This window comes from Macaca fascicularis, chromosome 6 (assembly GCF_037993035.2).
Source record: "Macaca fascicularis isolate 582-1 chromosome 6, T2T-MFA8v1.1".
In the NCBI taxonomy this organism is placed as follows: domain Eukaryota; kingdom Metazoa; phylum Chordata; class Mammalia; order Primates; family Cercopithecidae; genus Macaca; species Macaca fascicularis.
In genome coordinates, this window is record NC_088380.1 from 84,337,060 (window position 1) to 84,361,987 (window position 24,928).

General features: G+C 39.7%; 1 protein-coding gene and 1 non-coding gene across 10 annotated transcripts in view; one reads left to right on the forward strand and one right to left on the reverse strand.

Moving 5' to 3' along the window:
* Positions 1-17,165: 17,165 nt before the first annotated feature.
* The window catches only part of ZFYVE16 (zinc finger FYVE-type containing 16), a 65,265-nt gene continuing 57,502 nt past the window's right edge, over positions 17,166-24,928 (forward strand). For 5 of the 9 annotated variants that reach the window (XM_073993690.1, XM_005557270.5, XM_073993687.1 and 2 more), the window contains exon 1: positions 17,652-17,710. The gene's annotated coding sequence lies outside the window, so the exon portion shown is untranslated. Of the gene's footprint in view, positions 17,437-17,651; positions 17,711-21,178; positions 21,307-24,928 lie in introns of those variants that run through there. The other 4 variants (XM_073993689.1, XM_015451638.4, XM_015451640.4 and 1 more) reach the window with 3 other exon arrangements.
* On the reverse strand, positions 19,653-19,712 carry LOC123574256 (U7 small nuclear RNA). Its single transcript, XR_006699142.1, has one exon. It is a non-coding gene; the product is annotated as a U7 small nuclear RNA (small nuclear RNA).

Here is a 24,928-nt window from a genome sequence, read left to right on the forward strand (position 1 = left end):
ACCATAGCACTACATGTGCCAAGTTCACCTACCATTTTCCTCTCTACTCCTTTATTCTGCACCCACACCCTAACTAGGCACTTTTCTGTTTCAGGCCTTTCCTCTTCCTTTTCTACTCTCTCAGATAGCACTTCCACTGTCTAAGTTTCAATTATTACTACCATGAAAATAATCTTCAGTTCTGAGCTAAAGATCCTTTTTTTGACCTCTCTTACCTATGCTTCAAGCAAGTTTTTGTCTGACTGTCCACAACTTTGCCAACATCTCAAACTCAATACATTTAACTAAATTGGACTTCACTGCCAAAAGGCCTTCCTATTTTACAAAACGTATTTATTTTACTCATTTTCTTTTAGATCCTGGCTTTCCTCTTCCTGCATAACCAGTTTCTGAAGACTGGTTCCTATCTGACTTTACTTGTTTACCTCCATTCTCTCCTCAATCTTTGAATTTTCCTCCTTTACCCCCAATCTATTCAATGCAACTGATCTTAAGAAAATTACCAACAGCTCTATCTTATTTGACCTCTTTGTTCCTTTTGACAATATTGACCTTTGTAAATCTCTTTTTCCTTGACTTTCATGATAACTAGCTCTCCTAATTCTCAACCTACTCCTTTTGTCCTTCTGTGATTTTTGTTGGGTTCTCTTTCTGTCCACCATGTAAATGTTGGTCTTCCCCTAGGGTTACATCTTTGACCCTCTTCTCCTTTCATTCTATATCCTCTATAGTAAACCTTTGTTATCATGGCTAGTATCTGGATCCTTTTCCCATATTCAGATAATTTCTCCATCTTGTAAACCTTGGTAGAAGGTAATGTTTGACTTCTCCCTCAATGAAAAAAATAAGGTAGGAATTATCTTTCTCAGTTTTCCTTATAGCTAGGGCAGGATAAAAGTGTATAACCGGGACTACCAGTCATATACACTCAATGTGGAATAGCAATCATAAGAACTCCCAAGAGACAGTGGTTGTAGAAAGGTAAATTCCTGGGACACCACTGGCAACAGGGCTGCAATCTCCAATATCTAGTGGCAGTAATACCATACCAGTTCTATGGCAGGATTTTGGATCCTGTTTCTATCTGTGACCTGACACTAGTTCTCCAGCCCTCTTGAAAATGATTTGTGATATTCAATATCTTTTTTGTAACTTTCTTTTCTCCTTTTAAAATATCCAGTGTGGTTTCTGTTGTTTGTAACTAAGAATCCTACACAATTAAATTCTGAGTTTTGACTCCTACCTATGTGCTCATGGATCCCAAATCTACCTCCTGACCTCTGCTCAAACTTCTAAATCTCTGTTGGATATCTCTACAGGCAACTCAAAACTCAACATCTCCAAATATGGACTCATCATCTTCTTCCCAAATCAAATCTATTACTCTTATTATTTTTTTGTTATGAATACAACAATTCAGCTAACTCCACTCAAGACAAAAGAGGACATCTAGATTCATTCTTATTTTTCACTCTCATTCACTCATAAATATTTATGGTATGCCAACTTTGTCTTAGGTACTATGATATATCCTAGGTGACTGACAAGATTAGCAAGACACTGATCTCAAAGATGTCACAATCTAGGGGGATACTTTTTAAAAAGCAATGAAAATACTCCATCGACTTTAAAATTCAACTTCTTTTGCCTCCTGCATGATCTTATTTTATCAATTATATATTTTATTTTCTAAAGCTTAAGCCTCTTGCACTTCACCAGGTCTTACCCATCAGCCCCTTACATTATAAACTTGTTTTTCTAATCTTAAAAAAACTAAACTAAAACTAACTGAATTTAGGAAACTAACCTAAAAAAATCCAATTTAGCTAGATTCTGTAAACAGTAATCTTTCCTCAGTAATGTCAACACCTCACTTTTTTAAAATTAAAAAAAGTTTAACCAAAATAATGTATGTGTATGTTAAGTAATTTTAAAAGTATTAGTAATAATAGTTAATAGCTATTGAGTTTTTACTTTGTTCCAAGCATTGTTTTTAGCCTTTCATGGAAATTGTCTTATTTAATCCTCACAACCATATAAAGTAAGTACTATTATTATATCCATTTTTTAAATAGGGCAATGGAGTACAATAACATTTATAATAGAAATGAACAGTCCTCTGTGCCATTTTTTCCAACTGGAAGCTATTCTACCCAACTCTTTCACAGTGTCAGTTCTTCTTGTTAGTAACCTTCATATTTATAAATAATGCACTTATACATTATATCTTGAAACATCAAATTTAGACATTGTCTTTTAACTTGATGACGCGTTAGATAAGACTTTTTCTTACTTACATGCCCCCAGCACAAACTTCCACCTTTACGCCTTCCCCTAGCCCTGACAATATGGTTACTTATTCTCAAATTGTCCACTAATGGCACTGCCAAATTCAAACACACTTAAACCTGCTCTCCTTGATCTATCAACTATGAAAGTAGTTCATAGTTTGCAGCAAGCTGAGATTGGGCCACCAACAGAGTGAGACTAGCTCAAAATAAATAAATAAATAAACAAATATGTGTGTGTGTGTATATATATCCTGCTGTACCTGGGCATGGTAGCACACACTTGTAGTCCTAGCTACTCGGGAGGCTGAGGCAGAAGGATCACTTGAGCCCAGGAGTTTGAGGTTACAGTGAACCATGATTGCTCCACTGCACCCCAGCCTGGACAGCAGAGTGAGACCGACTCTAAAAAATCCTACTCTTATGGAGCTTATTTTCTATTAAGATCATATCAAACAAGATAAGCAGGTAAAATATATAGGATGGTCTAAGGTAACAAAAAATTAGTTGGAAAGGGAGATGTTAAGTGCCAGGTGCTACACTTTTCATAACATAATCAGGGAAGTCTCACTAAGAAAGGACTTTTTGATTAAAAGCCTAGAGAAAGTGGGGGAAGATGGGGAAGAACATTCCAAGTCGAGGGAAGAGCAAAGGCTGTGAGGCTATGAAGAGATTGACCTGTTTGCAGAACATGGAAGCCACCCTGGCTAGAGTGAGAATTTGGGGTCAGAGAGAGGATGATGGCTAAGAAATCAGATCATGTAGCCCCCAATAAATCAAGAGGGTTGGGGGCTGAGGCTTTGAGAATTGATTGGAGACATGTTTAGAAGAAACTTCATAGGCCTGTGAATGAGAGAGAGAGAGAGAGAGTGTGTGTGTGTGTGCTGTGTGTGTCTGTGTGTGTCTGTGGTAGGAGGGTAATGGTTTGGGAAAAGAAGGCAAAGTAAATGACTCCTAAATTTCTGTCTTGAGCAAATAAGTAAGTACAGTTCACAAATACAGTGAACACTGGAGAAAACCTGGTTGGGTGAGAAAGATAATAATTTAAAATTTTAGGCCGGGCACGGTGGCTCAAGCCTGTAATCCCAGCACTTTGGGAGGCCGAGGCGGGCGGATCACAAGGTCAGGAGATCGAGACCACAGTGAAACCCCGTCTCTACTAAAAATACAAAAAATTAGTCGAGCGCGGTGGCGGGCGCCTGTAGTCCTAGCTACTCAGGAGGCTGAGGCAGGAGAATGGCGTGAACCCAGGAGGCGGAGCTTGCAGTGAGCCGAGATCGCGCCACTGCACTCCAGCCTGGGCAACAGCGTGAGACTCCGTCTCAAAAAAAAAAAAAAAAAAAATTTAAAATTTTAATATGGGAAATTTTAGTTCTTTTGTTTCTCTCACAGGACACAACATTATTAGCTTATATAACATACACAAAAATTCTAAGTTCAAAAATGAAAGGGAATTCTATATGTCTATCTTTTTAATGGGACGTATATTTGTCAATTAGCTAATACTTATTGAGATTCTATTATGTAACAGACATTGTGCTAAGTATTATAATACGTTATCATGAGAAATGTAAGTAAAAATCATCAGCAATTAGTTGAATATAAAGGTTTGTCGCTCAGAAAAGGGACATGGGAATCTTCAGTACATGGTGATAACTGCAGCCTGCAGTAGATGAAGTCATCTAGGTGTGGTAGTGGATGGGGGCAGGCCTTAAAACTGAGCCCTGAGGAGATCTGTTGTTTTGTGTTCTGATGGAGGAAAAGCTCACACAGGAAATTTACAAAGAGCTTCACGAAAAATGTGGTATCGTGGAATCCAATAGAAGAGAAGGTTTCAAGAAGTAAGAAGTGTCAGCTGGTCTTTAAAAATCAGAGACAAGCCGGGTGCCGTGGCTCATGCCTATAATCCAAGCACTTTGGGAAGCCAAGGTGGGAGGATTGCTTGAGCCCAGGAGTTCCAGACCAGCCTGGGCAACATGGTGAAACCCTGTCTCAACCAAAATTACAAAAATTAGCCAGGTGTGGTGGCGCACATCTGTAGTCCCAGCTCCTTGGGAGGCAGAGGTGGGAAGATGGCTTGAGCCTGGGAGGCAGAGGTTGCAGTGAGCTGAGATCACACAACTGCACTCCAGTCTGGGCGACAGAGCCAGACCCTGTCTCAAATAGATAAATAAATTAATAATAAAAATCTGAGACAAAAAACTGATGAGAGACTTATTATGACCTCTCATGATAGAGGACAGAATTCTTTTTAGTATATATGCTTTTTGCTGAGAGATCACTATTATAAAACTGCATATAATGAGCATGAGTTTTATTCTAAAATGCCAGGGTACAAGAAATATCACACTCTCGTATTTCCTAAATCAAATGTAATCTGTTCTGAGGTTGAAGGGAAAATCCAAACAATCATTTTTGGGACTCCCTTTGCATCCTTGGTGGGGTCCTACAAGAATGTTGGGTTTCTGTAATGTCAAAATCAAGAGGTTGAGTTGTTCCTTTGTTCTTCATGTTTGCTGTCATTGCTCTGCTGACTCCAGGATGCTGTTATAGAGCCTGAAGCCTGCCTCTTGGGCACTGAGGCTCCAGACAGTCTCAGAGACACACCTATCGGAGACCTTCTCACTATATTCAAACCGTGACAGCCACAGCCAAGTTAGCGAGAGAGTCACTGCATGCCCCAGGACTTGGTCTCTGCCACTCTGTGGTGAGTTCCTTCTCTTCTCACCTAAAGAAAGCTAAAAGTCTTTCTTCCAATGTTTGGAAACATGATGTCTTTTCTTGAGTATAAGTATGGAAGGAGAAGGTAACACCAGTAAATATTTTTCTCCTAGCTATGTACAATGTTAAACTTATGTAACTCAGAAGGAACCATGTTTTCAGTTGTTCTCACAAAATATCATGATTCAAGTGACTAACAAGTAGAATGATTAATTTCACTTCTCTCACTTGAATTTCAGTTCTCTTTCTGGCTCCAGTTTACATGCTAACTAGCAGTGGAATTAGATGGCCAACAACTGGCTCTTCTTTCAGTCAATTGCCTGACGTTGTCAATTCCATCTTAACATGCTTAAGCTCCTATGAGTTTCCTTTTTATGCCTATATCTTTTTAGAAAGTTTAATGGTAGAAATGGCCTTTATTAGTTGCATTGGGAAGTGGAAAGCAGGAGGGGATGCAACAGCTCCCGCTCCTGGGGCAGCATCCACAGACCCAGTTATCACCCTCTGAAAGCAATATGTCTATATCTTCAAAGTTTTTGTAGAGGAATTCGGCTGTGACTACCCTTAGATATATATAAAAGTAACTAATTGAACTAAGAACAGATTCTTACTGAACCTGTTTTATGACTCAATGGGAAAGTAAGAAAGTAGAAATCTAACATTATAATTATAACTAAATCCTAATCTGATTTAAACTTAAGTATGGATGGGATGCACTGGCTCACACCTTTAATCTCAGCACTTGGGGAAGCCAAGGCGGGAGGATCACTTGAGCCCAGGAGTTCAAGACCCACCTGGGCAACATAGTGAGACCCCATCTCTACAAAAACTAAAATTAGCTGGGTGTGATGGCACCCACCTATGGTCCTAGCTACAGGAGGCTGAGGAGGGAGGATTGCTTGGGCCTGGTGGTTGAGGATGCTATGAGTTGTGACTGTGCCACCACACTCCAGCCTAGGTGACAGAGCAAGACCATGTCTTAAACAAATTAAATTATGATTCCTTTGACCACTTAAATATTTTGTAGTATTATGACTATGTCAATGGACATGCCATGTTTATTACAGTATTTAACATTTGGTTGAAGAATGGTTAAAATGCTTAAATTTGTTTACAAAAATACTAAAAAATCTAGATATCTGATTTAATATCATATGTAGATTTTTTTGTATATTTCCATTTACATTGATCTTCTTTAGAAAATACAAGGGAGCTGACTCATTCTTCTGAAAACTATCAATCAAGGGATAAATATTTTACTTCCTTTTCTTGCATAAACTTTTTTTTTTTTGAGATGAAGTCTCGCTGGGTCGCCAGGGTGGAGTGCAGTGGCGCGATCCCAGCTCACTGCAACCTCTGCCTCCTGGTTCAAGCGATTCTCCTGCCTCAGCCCCCAGAGTAGCTGGGACTACAGGCATGCACCACCATGCTCAGCTAATTTTTGTATTTTTAGTAAAGACAGGGTTTCATCATGTTGGCCAGGATGGTCTCGACCTCTTGACCTTGTGATCCGCCTGCCTCGGCCTCCCAAAGTGCTGGGATTACAGGTGTGAGCCACCACACCTGGCCTCCTACATAAACTTTATTTCAGGAGAACTAAATAGTTGTTAAGGGAACTTAAAAAATATATATGTAACGATATTTTAAACTATATAAAAAAGGTCTAGTCAATTCCAAGAAGAAATGATAGATTAAAACGTCATCATTTGGGCCAGGCCTGGTGGCTTGTGCCTGTAATCCCAGCACTTTGGGAGGCCAAGGCAGGTGGATCACCTGAGGTCGGGAGTTTGAGAGCAGCCCGACCAACACGGTGAAACCTTGTCTCTACTAAGAAATACAAAAAATTAGCCAGGCGTGGTGGCAGATGCCTGTATTCCCAGCTACTCGGGAGGCTGAGGCAGGAGAATTGCTTGAACCTGGGAGGCAGAGGTTGCAGTGAGTCGAGATCACATCACTGCACTCCAGCCTGGCAACAGAGCGAGACTCTGTCTCAAGAAAAAAAAAAAAAAAATCGTCATTTGCAAACCCCAAATCAAAGAATGGATCCAAGCAGCAATTATTATTATTATTATTTTTGAGACGGAGTCTCGCTCTGTCGCCCGGGCTGGAGTGCAGTGGCCGGATCTCAGCTCACTGCAAGCTCCGCCTCCCGGGTTTACGCCATTCTCCTGCCTCAGCCTCCCGAGTAGCTGGGACTACAGGCGCCTGCCACCGCGCCCGGCTAGTTTTTTGTATTTTTCAGTAGAGACGGTATTTCACCGTGTTAGCTAGGATGGTCTCGATCTCCTGACCTCGTGATCCGCCCGTCTCGGCCTCCCAAAGTGCTGGGATTACAGGCTTGAGCCACTGCGCCCGGCCCCAAGAAGCAATTATTAATGGTTGTTAACATCACCGAATGAGAGCTAACAAGGTATTATGTGTTTCCTGATGGAAGTGCACAACACCGCTTATAAAGCAGCCTTACCAAAACACTAAGCCTGTATCAAACCATGCCTCTAGAGCTAACTGCAAGTTCATAGGAAACACAGCGGAGAGAGAAACATGTTAAAAGATACAATGGGGAGGATGTACGCAAAAAAGAAAAATGTAGATATTGTCAATTTTACAGGCCAAAAGACAACTTTTTTTCAAAAATAAATTGCTAGGAACAAAAAAGGAACAGGAAACTTTATCACACATGAACTAATCTCAGTATGTGGATCTTATTTGGATTTTGATTCATTTAAACCATTAAAAAATTATGACATTTATCAAACAATTAGAAATATGAATACCAGGCAGGGCGCGGTGGCTCACGTCTGCAATCCCAGCACTTTGGGAGGCCGAGGCGGGTCGATCATGAGGTCAGGAGATCAAGACCATCCTGGCTAACAAAGTGAAACCCCGTCTCTACTAAAAATACAAAAAATTAGCTGGGCGAGGTGGCCGGTGCCTGTAGTCCCAGCTACTTGGGGAGGCTGAGGCAGGAGAATGGCATGAACCTGGGAGGCGGAGCTTGCAGTGAGCAGAGATCCGGCCACTGCACTCCAGCCTGGGAGACAGGGAGACTTCATCTCAACAAAAAAAAAGAAATATGAATATCAGTACCTAAATATCTGGTAATATTGAGAATTATTATTAAATTTTTTTCAGGAATGATTATGGTATTATTAGATTTTTGTGAAGAGTTATTTTCTTTTCTTTCTTTTTCTCTTTTTTTGAAACAGAGTCTTGCTCTGTTACCAGGCTGGAGTGCAGTGGTGTGATCTCGGCTCACTGCAGTCTCCACCTCCTGTGTTCCAGTGATTCTCCTGCCTCAGCCTCCCGAGTAGCTGGGATTACACGCATGCACCACCATGCTCAGAATTTTTTTTTTTTTTTTTTTTTTTTTTTTTTTGTATTTTTAGTAGAGATGGGGTTTTGCCACATTGGCCAGGCTGATCTTGAACTCCTGACCTCAGGTGATCTGCCTGCCTTGGCCTCCCAAAGTCCTGGGATTATAGGCATGAGCCGCTGCCCCCAGGCAGAGTTATTTTCTTTTGCAAATATATATTGAAATATTTATGGATGAAATAATATAACATGTGGCATTTGCTTTCAAATCATATGGGCAGGTAATGGAACAGATGAAACTAGGTTGTCCATATTGAAGCTGGATTATGGGATTGGGTACAAGGGGGTTGACTGCATTATTTCCACTTTGTAGGTTTTCTACTTATCTTTTAAATATACGTGTAGAAAAATTTAGAGATAAAATATGTAATAAATGAGCTTTGCCTCAAGATAATCTAATTGTGGGGGAGAGGGGATAAAATAGGTGGGTGTTTAGATAAAAATAAGATCTGTGGCCATGAATGTAGAGTAATTCACTTGCAAAGGAAAAACATGCTAGGAAACAATGCTGTTGCAGATAGTCTTTTTGAAGCATTATCTCAGTGTATCAATCAGAATAGCCAGCCACAAATCTCAGGGGCATAACACAAAGTTCCAGTTTATCTTCAAGGACAGACTGAATTATGCTGCGGTACTAAAGCACTCTCAAAATCCCAGGGCACAAAACAACAAGGTTTTTTTTTCTTCACTGAAATCCCACAGGGACTCAGGCTGATGGAGCAGTCACAGTATCAAATCTTGTCTATTGTTATGCCAGAGGGAAAGTAGGCTCAGGAGGATCTCACATTGGTGAGTAAAGAATTCAGTCTGGAAATGACATGTCATTTCTGCTCACAATTTATTGGTCTGAATCAGTCACATAGCCCTATTTAACCTCAAGGGGGTCAGGAAGTACACTGCCATCATATGACCAGAAGAAAGGAGAACTGAAAATATTTGGCAAATAATTTGATGAAAGAATCTGTGTCATGATGTTGAAGCTGTATTATACTTGAGCCTTGGGAATGACTGTTTCTTGTTGCCACCTCTAAGGCAGCAACCAGACACAAGTGCTCATTCGTCCTTTTGGTTTATTTGTGGCTTGTGATGCACAGTCATGCAATATATTGTATGCAGAGATTGCATAATAAATGTGAGGTAATAGGTTGTCTTAATTATGAATTTAGCAATACTTTTAAAAAGAAAATGTTCAATTCTTCAAGTGTTTTTTTCTCAGAAAGAAGAGGAGAATCACTCATGATTTATAGTCACAGTTAATATTTTAGTGGATTTCTTTCCAAACTTTTCTTTGCATTTAAAAAATTAGTTCTCATGATCATCAAAACTGTAACCATTTTTTTCATTAGTGACTGTCATAGTCTATTTGTGCTGCTATAACAAAATACCTGAGACTGGGTAATTTACAAAGAAAAGAAATTAATTTTCTTGCAGTTCTGGAGGCTGGGAAGTCAAAGATCAAGGTGTCAGGAGGTTTGCTGTCTGGGGAAGGTTTGTTCCTTCTATGTAGTGGTGTTTTGGTGTCCTCACATGGAAGAATGGAAGACAGTGAACCTAAGTACACTTCATAGTCCATTTTCACACTGCTAATAAAGACATACCCAAGACTGGGAAGAAAACGAGGTTTAATTGAACTTACAGTTCCATATGACTGAGGAGGCTTCAGAATTATGGTGGGAGGTGAAAGGCACTTCTTACATGGCAGTGGCAGGAGAAAACGAGGAAGAAGCAAAAGCCCGAAACCCCTAATAAACCTATATCGGACCTCATGAGACTTATTCACTATCATGAGAATAGCATGGACAAGACTGGCCCCACGATTCGGTTACCTCCCCCTGAGTCCCTCCCACAGTGCATGGAAATTCTGGGATGCAGTTCAAGTACACCCAAACCATATCGCCAAGCCCTTTTGTTTATTTTTTATTTTTAATTTTTTTTTTTTTGAGACAGGGTCTTGCTTTGTCACCCAGACTAGAGTGCAGTGGTGTGATCACAGCTCACTGCATGCAGGTCTTGACCTCCCAGGCTCAAGCAATCTTTCTTCCCTAGCCTCCCTAGCTGGGACCACAGGCACACGCCACCATGCCTGGCTAATTTAACAAAAAAGTGTTTTATAGAGATGGGGTCTCCTTATGTTACCCAGACTCCAAGCCATTTTATAAGGGTCCTAGTCCTGTCCATGAAGGCTATGCCCTCATCATGACTTAATTATTTCCTGAAGGCCTCACATCTTAATACTATCATATTGGCCATTAAATTTCAACACATGAATTTTGGAGGACATAGTCAATCAATAGCAGTGGCATTGCTCCAAACAGCTGATCTTAATGGCCATGGACCAGCAGATAATTTTAACAAAGGTCTTATCTTCTTTAAAAAAATTTAAAATCCCTTTTTCTTGAAATGAGTGTTTTAGTATGGTTGCATAGCACTTAAATACCAGCGGCTAACTAACAGTTCCAGGTCACATTCTGTGCATTGTGGCAAAGAATCCCTGGTTCTAAAATTGCTTGTTAGCATAAGACCAGCCAAGAAACAGGAAAGAAATGAAAAATTGCAATACTGCAGTTGAGTTCAATTTGCTTTTGGTATTTTCTTTACCCAGGTTATTTATGAAAAAGGAATAGTTTTGGGAGTTCATATTATTGTGGAATTTAAGCCTCTTAAAATCATCAAGATACCTGTTTCTCTTGAAAATAATAAAAACTGGCCGGGCGCAGTGGCTCACGCCTTGTAATCCCAGCACTTTGGGAGGCAAGGGTGGAAAGATCACTTGAAACCAGGAGTTTGACACCAGTCTTGGCAACACAATGAGACACTCCAACCACCCCCCACCCCCTCCCACCATCTCTACAAAAACATTTAAAAATCAGCTGGGTGTGGTGGTAAGTGCCTGTAGTCCCAGCTACTTGGGAAGCAGAGGTGGGAGGATCACTTGAGTCCAGGATTTTGAGGCTGCAGTGAGCTATGACTGGGCTACTGCTCTCTAGCCTGGGTGACGGAGTGAGAGCTTGTCTAATAATAATAATAACTGTAGATTAGTCAATCATGGCTGGTTGGTCTAGGGAATAAATTGCCCAGACATGTTATATTTGGGATGATTTCCTCAAATGCAGAAACCACTGTTATAAACTGAGCTCTTTAGAGGTCAAAGCTGATACATGGAATTTTTTAGCAATTATGATCCAAACTTTGCCAAGGATTCTTTTTCGTTAATATTTGATTTGACACTGAATTTGATATGCAGATTTCTTTTTCATTTCAATCAACAAAGGAATTCATGGAAAATTTAATTGACCAAGAATCTACACAAAGATCTTGTAACTTCATCATCTTCCATCAGTCTCTCAAATATTTGTTAGTAAATAAATGAATGATATAGTGGATTGTGAACTTCTTCATGGCAAAAAAACATGAATTACTCACTTTTGTAATTCTTCCAACTCCTAGCATAATGCACTGCACAGAAGAAGAAACACCCATAAACAAGTAAAGGTAATACAGAGTGCAGTTTCATTTGTGTGTGAAAGGCATTCGAGTTTTTAGTAGCTTGTTGATTTTCCTTATTACTCAGTCCCAACGCCAAAAACTAAGCCACATTTCTTGTATTTAGTGTTATAAAGTAACATGCATCTCCAAAGTAACATAGCTACATGTTACAAAATAACATGAAGTCACTAGCTAACATAGCTACAATTGTTGAATCTGTTAACAAAATAATATAATCAATATTTTATAAAATAACAATTGGTTTTAAAAGTAATTTAAGGTTGACGCCATACTGACCATTTCTTTTTGCTTATTGAATATATGTGTAGAGAAGGGTTAGACCAGTTTAATTGAATAAGCTTTCATTTATTATAATGGTTAAGGAAATCACCTTAATATAATAAAACGCAATTTAATTCTAAAAATTCATGTAACTTTATCTCTATTTTCTTTGTCAATTCAAAAGCACAGCAAGATCTTGCAATGACTGCGTGATCAATAGGAAAAACAATGCAATTATGTTTAATAAACTGTCTGGGCTTGGTGGCTCACTCTTGTAATCCCAGCACTTTAGGAGGCCAAGGTTGGTGGATGGCTTGAGCCCAGGAGTTCCAGATCAGCCACGGGCAACATGGCGAAACCCTGCCTCTACAAAAAATACAGAAGTTAGCCAGGTGCTACAGTAGCGTGCGCCTATAGTCCCAGGTATTTGGGAGACTAAGGCAGGAGAAACACTTGAGCCACAGAGGTTGAGGCGAGTGAGCCGAGATCGAGCCATTGCACTCAAGTCTGGGCAATGGGAGTGAAAGCCTGTACCAAACAAAACAACAAAACAAAAAATGAATAAGTATTTGTTGAATTAAACACCAGTTATTCCTCTTTTTTACTGTTGACATAGAAAGTTCATAAGATTTATAATGTTTATCAACAAATCATTGCTATGTCATTAATTTATTGTTTGTCATATATTTCTAAAGAACTCAGAAAAAATATTGATTATTGGAGCTTTTCGACTTTATAACTTTAAGTAAATACAGTTGCTGTATTATATACAAGGATGTACAGTGATTGTCTGAGCACTACAACTAAAACTTTCCTTAGAGAATTGAAAAGTATCTCTCACAAGAACCAATACTCTATTATAGCACTTTGTACAAAAGTAGAATGGGCTGTTGATAGTGTATTCTTCAGTTTGCTGTTTTGATAAAGGCCTTGACCAGCAAGTGTTGCTGTACTTAACAAAGTAGTTATAACAGTGGGGAGAATTTCTGAACTTCAGGTTTTGTTTATGGATGAGCAACAATGTTCATACTGCAGGAACATCTGGTTTACTTATTAGATAAAGGCTGAAAATAGTAGGTGATCAATAAATGACAGCTATTTATAAAGTGGTTCTTAGTAATAAGTGATGATACGTGTGTCTGGTGGAACTGAACAATAGGAATGGATCATTTTTCTGTGCCAAAGTACAACTGACCAGATGTCTGCTCAATAAAGGTGGTCATTGTAGATTTTTTCTCTCTAGTCTAGTTAACTTTGTGTACTGCTTGGTACAAAGTTTAATTTTCACTAGTGTAGGGCCTTATGTAGAAGTTCAAAACCCAGTTCTTCTGAACTCACATTTGTGCTGCTGTGGTCATCAGAAAAAAAAGAAAAGGAACTGTTTACTAGGAATTGGAAGAAATATACTAGCTTTAAACTCACTGGCTAAATCAGGGTTTCTCAACCTTGGCACTGTTGATATTTTAGGCTGAAAACTTCTTTGTTGTTGGGGGCTGTTCTATGAATTGCAAGATATTTAGCAGCATCACTGACCTATATCTATTAGATATCAGTAGCATTCTTTCACTTGTGACAACCAAAAATGCCTCCAGACATTGTCAAATGTCCTCTGGGAGGCAAAAATCACCCTTACCTCCACAGAGAACTATTGGGCTAAAGTAGTAGTCATTGATTTAAACTTTGGTTAGTTGGCTGATTTCATCTATTTTTGCTACTTTATAGATCAGAAGTTTTGTGGAACCCGAATTAAATACTCTTCCAAGGCATAATTAGGAAAGGTTATTATACTTCTAAACATCTACTAAAAGTATTGCAATTGCTTTGTTAGCAGATTAAATTTCTATTAGACATTTGGCATTAAAAGGTAATCAAAGGCTATAAATTTTATATGAACAAACTTATTACTTTTCTTTAAAAAACAAAAACAGAAACAAAAACAAAGCAAACAAACCTTTATATAGTGACAAACATGTGGAGTGGTCATCAAGTCCCTGTATCTTATTCTCAGTTTAGTAGACTAAGAAATTCAGTTTTAAAATGTATTTGCAAGTAATTGTGCTCCGGGGAACTTATACATGCATTAGCCAAATTCATAGGATACTGATATAACAACATGAATGTAACTGATCAATTTATAAAAAGAAATATAACCATCAAGAATAACAATCGTTAGGCTGGCACAGTGGCTAATGTCTGTAATCCCAGCACTTTGGGAGGTTGGCTGACTGATTACCTGAATTTGAATTCTAATTGGGAGGATTGCCTGGACCCTGAAGTTTGAGACCAGTCTGGGCAATATGGTGAAACCTCGTCTCTAAAAAAATAAAAATAAAAATTATCTGGGCGTGGTGATGCACACCTGTGGTCCCAGCTACTTCAGAGGCTGAGATAGGAGGATCACTTGGGCCCTAGGAGTTGGGGCTGCAGTGAGCCATGATCCAACCACTGTATTTCAGCCTGAGTGATACAGTAAGATCCTGTCTAAAAAAAAAAAAAAAAAAAAGAATAACAGTTATCAGTTATTCATTTACAGTCAGTGCTTAAGTACTTTATATGGATTATCTCAATCAACGTATTAGTTCTATTAGCATTTGACTATAGGAGCATCTAAGCTTAGGAAATTTAGGTTACACAGCTAGTAGGTTATAGAATTAGAATTCAAATTCAGGTAATCAGACTCTAAAGACCATACTTGTAATGACAGGGGAAATGGATTCTTATGTTTCCTAGGCAAATTATCACACCTGTTACATTAGAGGTTTTTTTTCTTTTTCCCCCAGAATATAAAGGTAATATATAGACATTGTAGAAAATGTAGACTGTCCAGGACAATAACATCTATATTATAATCAGATAGACATGACTACTGTCAACATTTTGATATGCTTTCTTCACTCTTTTACATATATTGTATACTGTAGCTGACCTCATACTACATAGGCAATGTTAAATATTTTTAAATATTTAAAATGTTTTTTCATGAGGTAACTTCCTCAGGTCATTAAAAATTCGTTGTAAACATAATTTTAATAGTTTTAATCACATATATGTGGTAATTATTTTAACCATTCTCTTAATGTTGGATTTTTTACTTTTATCAATTTATTTACCATGGTTAAGTATCTTTCCATAGAGATCTTCATGTTCTGGACTATCTCCTTATAATTTCCAAAAGAGAAATGATGAAATTAGGTCACATGAACACCCATAAAGTTCTTGACATGATTTGACAAATAACTTTCCAAAATCTTTGTCCTAATTTATATCCCTCCCAGGGTGTAAGTGTCCGCTTTACTCTTCTGTCACCCATGGAGTTTATTCACATTTTAAACAGATCGGGTAATTAGATGCCTGGGAAATAACCTCTCTTTTGTCTCTGTTTATTATTAATGACTTTGAACATTGATTGGTAAAATGTGTAGTAGGCATTTAAATTTCACATTTTGTGAACTGATCATTGTATATACTTTCCCCATTGATCTATTTAAGGTGTTCGTGTCTTTTTTCTATTCTCTTTGTCCTCTTACTTTACTATATAAATACTTCTGTCCCCAATATGCATTTGTGTATATGAGTCTCTGCTATTAGACTCTGGTTCCCCATAGACAGTGGCCCCATTTTATTTTATCTGTGAAGAATGCCTAACACATAGTAGGAAAAGGGCATACTGTACTTTGTAGAATTATTCTTAGGATTAAATGACATAATGTAAGCAAAGCATCTAACACACTGTCACAAAGCAGATGCTCAATACATACATTAGTTTAGGCAATCAAAAGTTTTGCTATTTCATTTTGTTGTTTAGGAAAACAAAGGTTAGAGATTCAATATCTTTCAAAGATGGGGAACTATAGCTGTAAACTGCAGATTTAAGATGTGAACCCTGATTCTCAAATCTTTCATCACAAATCACATGTGGCTGGAATACTCGAAAAATTATAATTCTTGCAATTCTTTTTTTCTTTTTTGAGAGTGAGTCTTGCTCTGTCGCCCAGGCTGGAGTGCAGTGGCCCGATTTTGGCTCACTGCGACCTCCGCCTCCTGGGTTCAAGCGATTCTCCTGCCTCAGCCTCCCGAGTAGCTGGGATTACAGGTGCCGGCCACCACACCCAGCTAATTTTTGTATTTTTAGTAGAGACGGGGTTTCACCATGTTGGCCAGTTTGGTCTCGAACTCCTGACCTCAGGTAATTCGCTTGCCTCGGCCTGCCAAAGTGCTGGGGTTACAGACAGGCGTGAGCGCCCGGCCAATTCTTGCAATTTTTGAAAGATCAGTATGAACTGTGGGCTGTTAAACCTTTGAGGAACTGCTTTTTCCCTGTATCTGTCTGTATCGGATCCCATATGTATGTCTCTTCCCTTGTTTTTATTTTTATTTTTTTTTAGAGACACGGTCTGATTCTGTCGCTCAGGCTGGGATGCAGTGTTGCCACCAGAGCTCACTGCAGCCTTGACCTCCTGGGCATCAGTGATCCTCCCACTTCAAACTCTGAGCCGTAGCTGGGACTACAGGAACGTGCCAACACGCCCGGCTAATTTTTTAATTTTCATTTTTAGTATTGACAGGGTCTTGCTATGTTGCCCAAGCCCGTCTGGAACTTCTGACTTCTAGCGATCCTCCCGCCTCCACCTCCCAAAGTGCTGGGATTACAGGCGTGAGCCACCGCGCCCGGTCTCTCATTTAAATTTATTGGAAACTTGTGGTAAAAATAGCAAAGCTCAACAAGCAAATATACATCAAGTGAGTTACATTTTATTTCTCCATCAGAGCAGTCAGCTTTTGCTTTTAGACAGGGAGACAGCTGTTCTAGTGGCCGCTTTAAAAAAAACGAAACAAAACATTCAGAACTAACGCAGCGAAGGGAAGGAAAGGGATGTCCAGTCAGCTGGAGTGGCCTGGAGCTCGGGGTTGGCTGGGAGCATTTTTATTGCTGCCGGGAGGAAGAAGGGGAAGCGGGGGAAGTGGGGGGGGGGGGGGCAGTCTGTTGTAAAATCAGTTTGAAGTAAACAAAAAGTTAGGTTTTCCGAGGGTCCAGCAGCGCGGAGAGCAGGCCCAGCCAGCTGCCAGGAAGGCAGGTCTGTCCAGTAGAAACCGGAACGCCGCGCAGGCTCAGCGGAGGGCTACGGCTGGGGCCGGAGAAGCTGCCTCTAGGTTAGCGAAGGGTAAAGGAAGTCAGACACTGACGCGAGAGGCCTCCCGATCCGCAATCGAGTGGAAAACCGAGTCCCGATCTAAGGCCGAATCATCAGGCTTCCCGGTCACCCTAGAACCCACTCGGGCACTTCCGGTAAGAAGTCTAGCGCCCCCTGCTCGGAACCTGCATCGTAGTGCGCAGGCGCCCCGGACCTGGAGACAGCCGGGGACGCCGAGGTAGGAGGCGTGTGAGCCGAAGAGGAAAGCCTCCTCTGCGCCTGCGCTCTCTGCGCTGCCCGGGGGGGGCGGGGAAAGAAACCCTGAGCCAGCGGCTGGCACTCCCAGGACTCCCGGCCGGGGTCGCTCTTCACTCCTCAGCGTGACGTCGTGTCGAGTTCCCAAAAAGCTCCGCCGGGGCTGTAGGGGAGGTAAGAGCCCCCCGTGACCGGTCGTCTCGGCCTCCCCTCAGCCCTGCTGTTCCCACAGAGGGGGCGGGGTGACCGCTGGACCCGCCGACCTGGGCGCTGGGTCTGGCCCTCTTCCTCTGCGGACAGAGCCTGGGCCCCGACCGATTCCTTTTCCGAGCCCCCGGAGCTGGCCGGGGAACTCTGGCCCTCCAATCTGATGTCCCTTCCTGGAGCCTGAAGGGCCAGACCGGACTGGACCGAGAGGGCAATCACGGCGGCTGTTTGCCCGGTTCCACCCTCCCGGGCCGCCGGAGTGGCCGGCGCTCCTGGGGGAGAGACCCCAGCGGGTGGAGGGAGAAGCGCCCTGGCGCCGCCGTCCCGCCTGGGGAGGGGCTGCGAGTGCAGAGGGGACTGTGGTTCTTTAGGAGTGGCAGAGGCTCGGTCCCCGCAGAGGAGTCTCATCGCTGCCGGTGCTCTCGCACTGCCCATTCCCGCACCCATGCATTTTCTCTTCGTTAGAGAACAGAAGGGTGCAGTGGCCGTCTTTCCCGCTGCCTTTCCTTTGGTATTTTGAGAAAGTCCAAAAGAGGACCTTATTTTTAACTCTTATTTGTACTACCGTGATTGCAAATGTTATGTTCCAGACTAAGAATGTTCTTTCTTGTTAGTTTGGCTAGTCCATACATTTGATATTAAGTGAATCTTTTCAATTCAAAAAATAGGCACTTTGTTGATTCAGTCAGATTCCTCCGTTTATTCACTTGAGCTTGTCGTCTCTTGAGTTGGCAGGAGTTTAATGGTTTAATCCAGTAGAACTATATGTAATTTTCCGCCTAATTTCTTCCCTTTTTTCCTCCCCTGGATATTAAACTGCATGCTTAGTGGCAAAAATTGAAAAAATAGAATAAAGAATAAGCAAAAATGATCAACCATAATTCCACCATGTTACAGTAATCACTTTTAATGTTTTGACTTTTTTCCTTTGAGTCTTTTTTTCCCTGTGCATTTTCTTGAGATTTTATGTCGTTGGATTGTCTACTTTCCTTGATTTAAATTACGTTGTAAGCATTTCCCCATGTTTTTAAAAAGCTTCATAAAAATGACTTCTTGATTATACATGAGCAAAGTATCTTTTGAAACAGTTATATTACAGATAAAGCAAATTCCCATTAATTATCCCCAATCATAATGTTACATGATAGAATAGTGCTACAGTTCATTTAACATTATGATTGGGGATAATTACGCTTAAAAATTATTGAGGACCAATAGAGTTTTTGGTTCCTAGTGCTGCAGTATATTTGCCATTTTGGAAATTAAAACTCAGAAAACTGAAGATGTTTTATTTATTCATTTAAAAATAACAGACTCAAATAATTTTTGAGTGAAAAGTAACTATTTTCTAACACAAAACTTAGAAGAGGAGCGTGGCATTGTTTTAAATTTTTCAAATTACTTTAATATCTGATTTATGGAAGACAGCTGGATTTTCATATTTGCGTCTGTTGTGCTATCTGGTTTAGGTTGAAGCATATGAAGAAAACACCAGTCTTGCACAGATATGTAGTAGGAGAAGGGAAGATTTTACAAGCCTGCTGAAAGGCTCCTGGGGACATCCAGGGGTCCTGAGACCACAGTTTGAGAAAGCTGATTTAACCGTTTTTGGATTGATGGGCTGTTAGATTGTTTAAAATTGTACACTATTGCAACCACTACAACAGTGAACGTTCTTTGTGATGTTTTCTGGTGTATGCGTGCTAGTGTTTTTCTGTAAGTAGAATTGCTAGGTCATAGAGTTTTGCTTTTTTTTTTTTCAAGTTTGTTGAACACATTACTTTTGATGCCTGTATAATTTTCTATTGTGCACTAATGTTGGTGATTTGATTGTTTCAACTAATGATTTGGTGAAATATCTTTGCATATTTTTAGTTGTTTTGAATTATTTTCTTTTGGGGGGGGGCTGGAGGAAGTCCAGTAAAAACCAGACAACTGCTAGATATATTCTAAAAGAGCTGTAACACATGGATTCTTTTCTAAAATTTCGAAAAAGATAATTGTTAGATCAAATATTAGGAATCTTTTTCAGGCTATTGGTACATATTGTCACATTGTTTTCCTGGGAGATAGTACCGGTTTATTTCCTGTCAGCAGTGTCTGTCATGCTTAAAAAACAAAAACAAAACACACACACACACACATGCACATGCTTACCAACATTGAGTACTTTTATTATTTTAAAAATTGTTTTAATTTAGCAGACAATAAATGGTATATGTTCTAATTCTCATTACTTTGCTAGTGCACTGAATATTTTTCATAATCTTACTGGTTGTCTGTTGATGTTATTTGTCCATTTATAGTCCAGTGTCCAAGTGTTTTTCTAACACATTTTTATCTTCTCAAATATATTGTAAGGAAACGTGCTGTACTATTTTTTTTTTTTTTTTTTTTTTGAGGTGGAGTCTCCTTATGTTGCCCAGGCTGGAGTGCAGTGGCGCGATCTAGGCTCTCTGCAACCTCTGCCTCCTGGGTTCAGGCCATTCTCCTGCCTCAGCCTCCTGAGTAGCTGGGACTACGGCCACGCGCCACCACGCCCAGCTAATTTTTGTATTTTTAGTAGAGACGGAGTTTCACCGTGTTGGCCAGGATGGTCTCAATCTTCTGACCTCGTGATCCGCCCGCCTCAGCATCCCAAAGTGCTGGGATTACAGGTATGAGCCACTGTGCCCGGCCTTAGGAAACGTGCTGTACGTTTTTTTAAGGAAAAGAACAAAATTATGTTTTCTCTGTTTGCAAGAGCCTTTTTTTTTTTTTTTTTTTTTTTGAGATGGAGTCACCCTCTCTCGCCAGGCTGGAGTGCGGTGGCACAATCTCAGCTCACTGCAACCTCTGCCTCCCGGGATTCAACCGATTCTCCTGCCTTAGCCTCCCAGGCAGCTGGGACTACAGGCGCGCACCACCACGCCCAGCTAATTTTTGTTGTTGTTGTTGTTTTATTTTTAGTAGAGACGGGGTTTCACCATGTTGGCCAGATGGTCTCGATCTCTCTTCAGCTCATGATCTGCCTGCCTCAGCCTCCAAAGTGCTGGGATTACAGGCGCGAGTCACCTGAGTACACTGGCTGAGTACATGCTTATTTAAAAAAAGTAAAATAGTATGAAGACATATCATGTAGCTCTGAAAGGTTTATGTAATCCCGTTCCTACATTTATAGTATTACTAACATCATTAATGTTTGTTCCTTCATATATTTTTTTACTGTGCCTTTGTTAATTTTTTTACAACTTATTTGTAAAAATAGGTTTGCACAATGCATAAAGTTTTGTGATTTGATTTTCTTTAATTTAACATTATATGTTGGATATTTTTCTACCGAAGTCCATATAAATGGGCAAAGTTTTATCCTGGGTGGTTTTAGGAACATGAATTGTGATCTTCAGTTATCTGATGGCAGACTCTTGTCCTCTTCTAAATGTATTCTCTTCCTAGGTGATCTCATCCATTAACGGCTGTGTGTTGCCAATTCCAAAATCTTTATCTATCTCAGACTTCTCTCCTGCATTCCAGATTATTATATTCAACTGCCTTTTGGATATCTCTCCCAGGATGTTCTCAAGGTACTTCAAACAGTCCAAACGTGAACTCATGTTTTCCCTTAATCCTGCTCCTCTTTGTATTGCCTGTCATGGTCAGTGGCACCACCATCTACCCCAGCCACTCATGGTGGAAACCTGGCACTAATCCAGCTTTCTCCCTTGCTTTCAGTCTCCAAAAGTTCTCATTCTTTTGCCACTTTTATTTCATTTTATTATTTTTATTTGAGACAGGATCTCACTGTGTTGTCCAGGCTGGTCTCAAATTCCTGGGCTCAAGTTAATCCTCCCACCTCAGGCTCTGGAGTAGCTGGGACCAAGGCGGGCATCACCATGCCTGGCTTATTTTAGCCATCTTTATATCTGTTTCCTTTTTTTCTCCACCACACTATCTCAGCTCAGGCCTTCATCTCTTACCTTAACCATTTTAGGTGTCCCCTTACTATTGGTTTTGTTGGTTTTCTGGTTAATCTTCCATGTTACTGCCAATTTTTGTAATCATGAAGAGATTTTTGAAAGCCATTTTATTGTAAATATTATGAAGATGTTTTCTTAAATCTAAAAATATATAAATAGCCAAGTGAGTAAAAACCTAAAATAAGTTATATGTACACATAAATAAACCTATTTTAAAAGGAAGTATATATTATATTTCTTTTATGTCTTCTACTGAATATGGTAGCTTGCACAAAAAGTACGTCCTGATTGATTGAAATGGGAAATGTATACAGCTTAATGAGGTTTCATGTTAAAACATTTCAGTATACCATATTTACATTGTCATACCTTTTACAATTATATTATCTTTTTCATATCTTTCTTGGCACCTCAAATAACTTAATGCTTAGTAAAGCATTGCTATATAGATAGGAATGTTTTGTAAGTAGATGTTATTTAATGAGTTCCATAATTTATTTCTAAAAAATTCTCTGACTTTTGCTAATAAGAAACTACTTCTAGACCTTTCAGTTTTTGTACTTTATTCATTAAATACATCCTATATTCAGAGTTCCTTTACTGCTACTTTTTACTATTATGTTTATTTTAAATTTAATGTTTATATTTATCAAAGGGATACCTGTACATAAAGAGTCAAATAATACTTCAAGGATTATAATGAAAATCTGTCTGGGTGTGGTGGCTCATGCCTATAATCCCAGCACTTTGGGAGGCTGAGGCAGGAGGATCACATCAGCCCAGGAGTTTGAGACCAGTCTGGGCAACATAGTGAGACCTTGTCTCCACAAAAAATAAACAAAATTAACTGGGTTGTGGTGGCACGCACCTGTTGTTCCATTTACTTAGAAGGCTGAGGTGGGAGGATTGCTTGAGCCCATAGAGGCTATAGTGAGCTGATACCCTACCACTACAGTGCAACTTGCGCAACAGACTGAGACCCTGTCTCAAAAAAGAAAAGAGGGCCAGGCGCGGTGGCTCACGCCTGTAATCCTAGCACTTTGGGAGGCTGAGGCAGGCGAATCACCTGAGGTTGGGAGTTCGAGACCAGCCTGACCAACATGGAGAAACCCCATCTCTACTAAAAATACAGAATTAGCCAGGCGTGGTGGCGCGTGTCTGTAATCCCAGCTACTCGGGAGGCTGAGGCAGGAGAATTGCTTGAATCCGGGAGGCGGAGGTTGCAGTGAGCTGAGATCACGCCATTACACTCCAGCCTGGGCAACAAGAGCGAAACTCTGTCAAAAAAAAAAAAAAAAAAAAGAAAGGTGGAAAACAACAATCTTCTGCCCCAGTACCCTTGAATCCCACTCTCCAGAAGCAGTCTTTCTCAATCAGTGCTTTCTGTGTGAATCACTGAACAAGAAAAATGATTTGAGCAACTATTTTCTTAATTTTCTCAAGGAGGGTATGTAGCTAATATGATAGATGCATAGGAGAGAAGTTAGTTTTTTACATAAAATGGAAGCCTTAGGGCATTAAAGATTGATTCTCTCGCCGAACCTTAATTGAGAAAGGCTGCTCCAGAGTCAGTGACTTCAATTCCTTATCACTTCCAGTTTTTACAAATAACATATTTAGATATATGGTGATGTCCCCTTCCCATTCCCATCCTAATGCAATTTTAGGTATCGTTTACTAATTTCCCATTACAGAAGATGGGAGTTCAGGTTTTTTGCACCAACTCCTACCTTTAAACACTGCATTTCACTTCTCCTCTCCCTTCTCTATTACCAGATTAGTTATACGTTAACTTTTAGTTATTTGGTGTTTACCTCATTTTAACTATGTAAATATTGTATGTAGCTGAACCAGGTAAGTGTGAGGTTGTTTCCTTTCTTGTATGATTTTTGTTTTTCCTAGTTAATAATCATCTTAATTCTTTTGTACATGTACCTTTTATGTTTCTTTATAAATATATGTTTTATATCTTTTTAATGTGTCTTTTGTATTCTTTATTTGATCTATTAACCTCTTGAACCAGATACGTCAATCTCCTCTTAGTAGATTCAAACACATCTGATAATCTGTTGGTTTTGTAACATCTTTCCTGTAATGTGCTGGTCATCCTGCCTCCATCTTGATGGGTTGCTCTCTAGGCCTGTTGCACAACTGTCTTCCTGGACTGCCCTTTTACAGTCATCTGTGAATTGCATTTGTCTCTTCTGTGTGGGTAGCCTCTTTACTGGATTTCAGGTTTTCCTTTTTCTTGGTGTCTCCCTTATATTGGCAGAGTACATCTTTCAGTAGCTTCCTGAGAAAGACTGAATGGGATGCACATATTTTGGGTTCTTGCATGTCCATACATTTTTTATTTAACCCTCACATTTATGATAACCAATCCTTTGATTATGACCTGTTATATCTCTATGGAAGCTTTTACACTTATTCAAGAAGTATGTATTGAGCATATTTTATGTGCTAGGCACTGGCCAAGACATTTTGAACATACAGGTGAACAAAAATACAAGATTCATGTCCTTGTGGAGCTTAAAGTTAGGGAGGAAGGAGTTGTTCAACCGCAAATATAATAAATTATACAAAACATTGGGAGTTTGTAAAATACATAACTGCTTTAGAAAAGAGAAAAAAGGAGAGCAGGATGGGGTGGGAAGTTCAGGAATACTGGGGAAAGGAGAGGTAGGGGATGCAGACTTTAGTATTAAATGAGGTGATCTTCCCTTCAACCATTCAGGTATTCTGAAATTTCACAATGATGTTGGTTGGTAAGAGTTTTTCATTCATGTGTTGGGCCCCAAATGGGCCCTTTCCATTTGGAGACCATATCTGTGGTGTTTTATTTGACAATTTCTTCTTTCACTCCCTTCCTTCTTTCTGGATTTCTTTTAATTAGAATATTAAACCTCATTAGATTGATTCTCTGATTTCTAATATTTTCTCTCCTGTTTTCCATCCCATTCTTTTTGTTCTGATTTCTCGGATAGTTTCTCAACTTTATTTTCTAACACCTTGATTGCATTTTAAAAAATAAACATTTTATTTTGGAACAGTTTTAGATTTACAGAATCACTGCAGACCGTATAGAGTTCCTGTATACTCCATACCCAGTTTATTATTAACATCTTCGATTAATATGGTACATTTGTTATAATTAGTGAACCAGTATTGATACATTGTTAACTAAAGGCTATACTTTATTCACATTTCCTCATTTTTCCCCTAATATGCT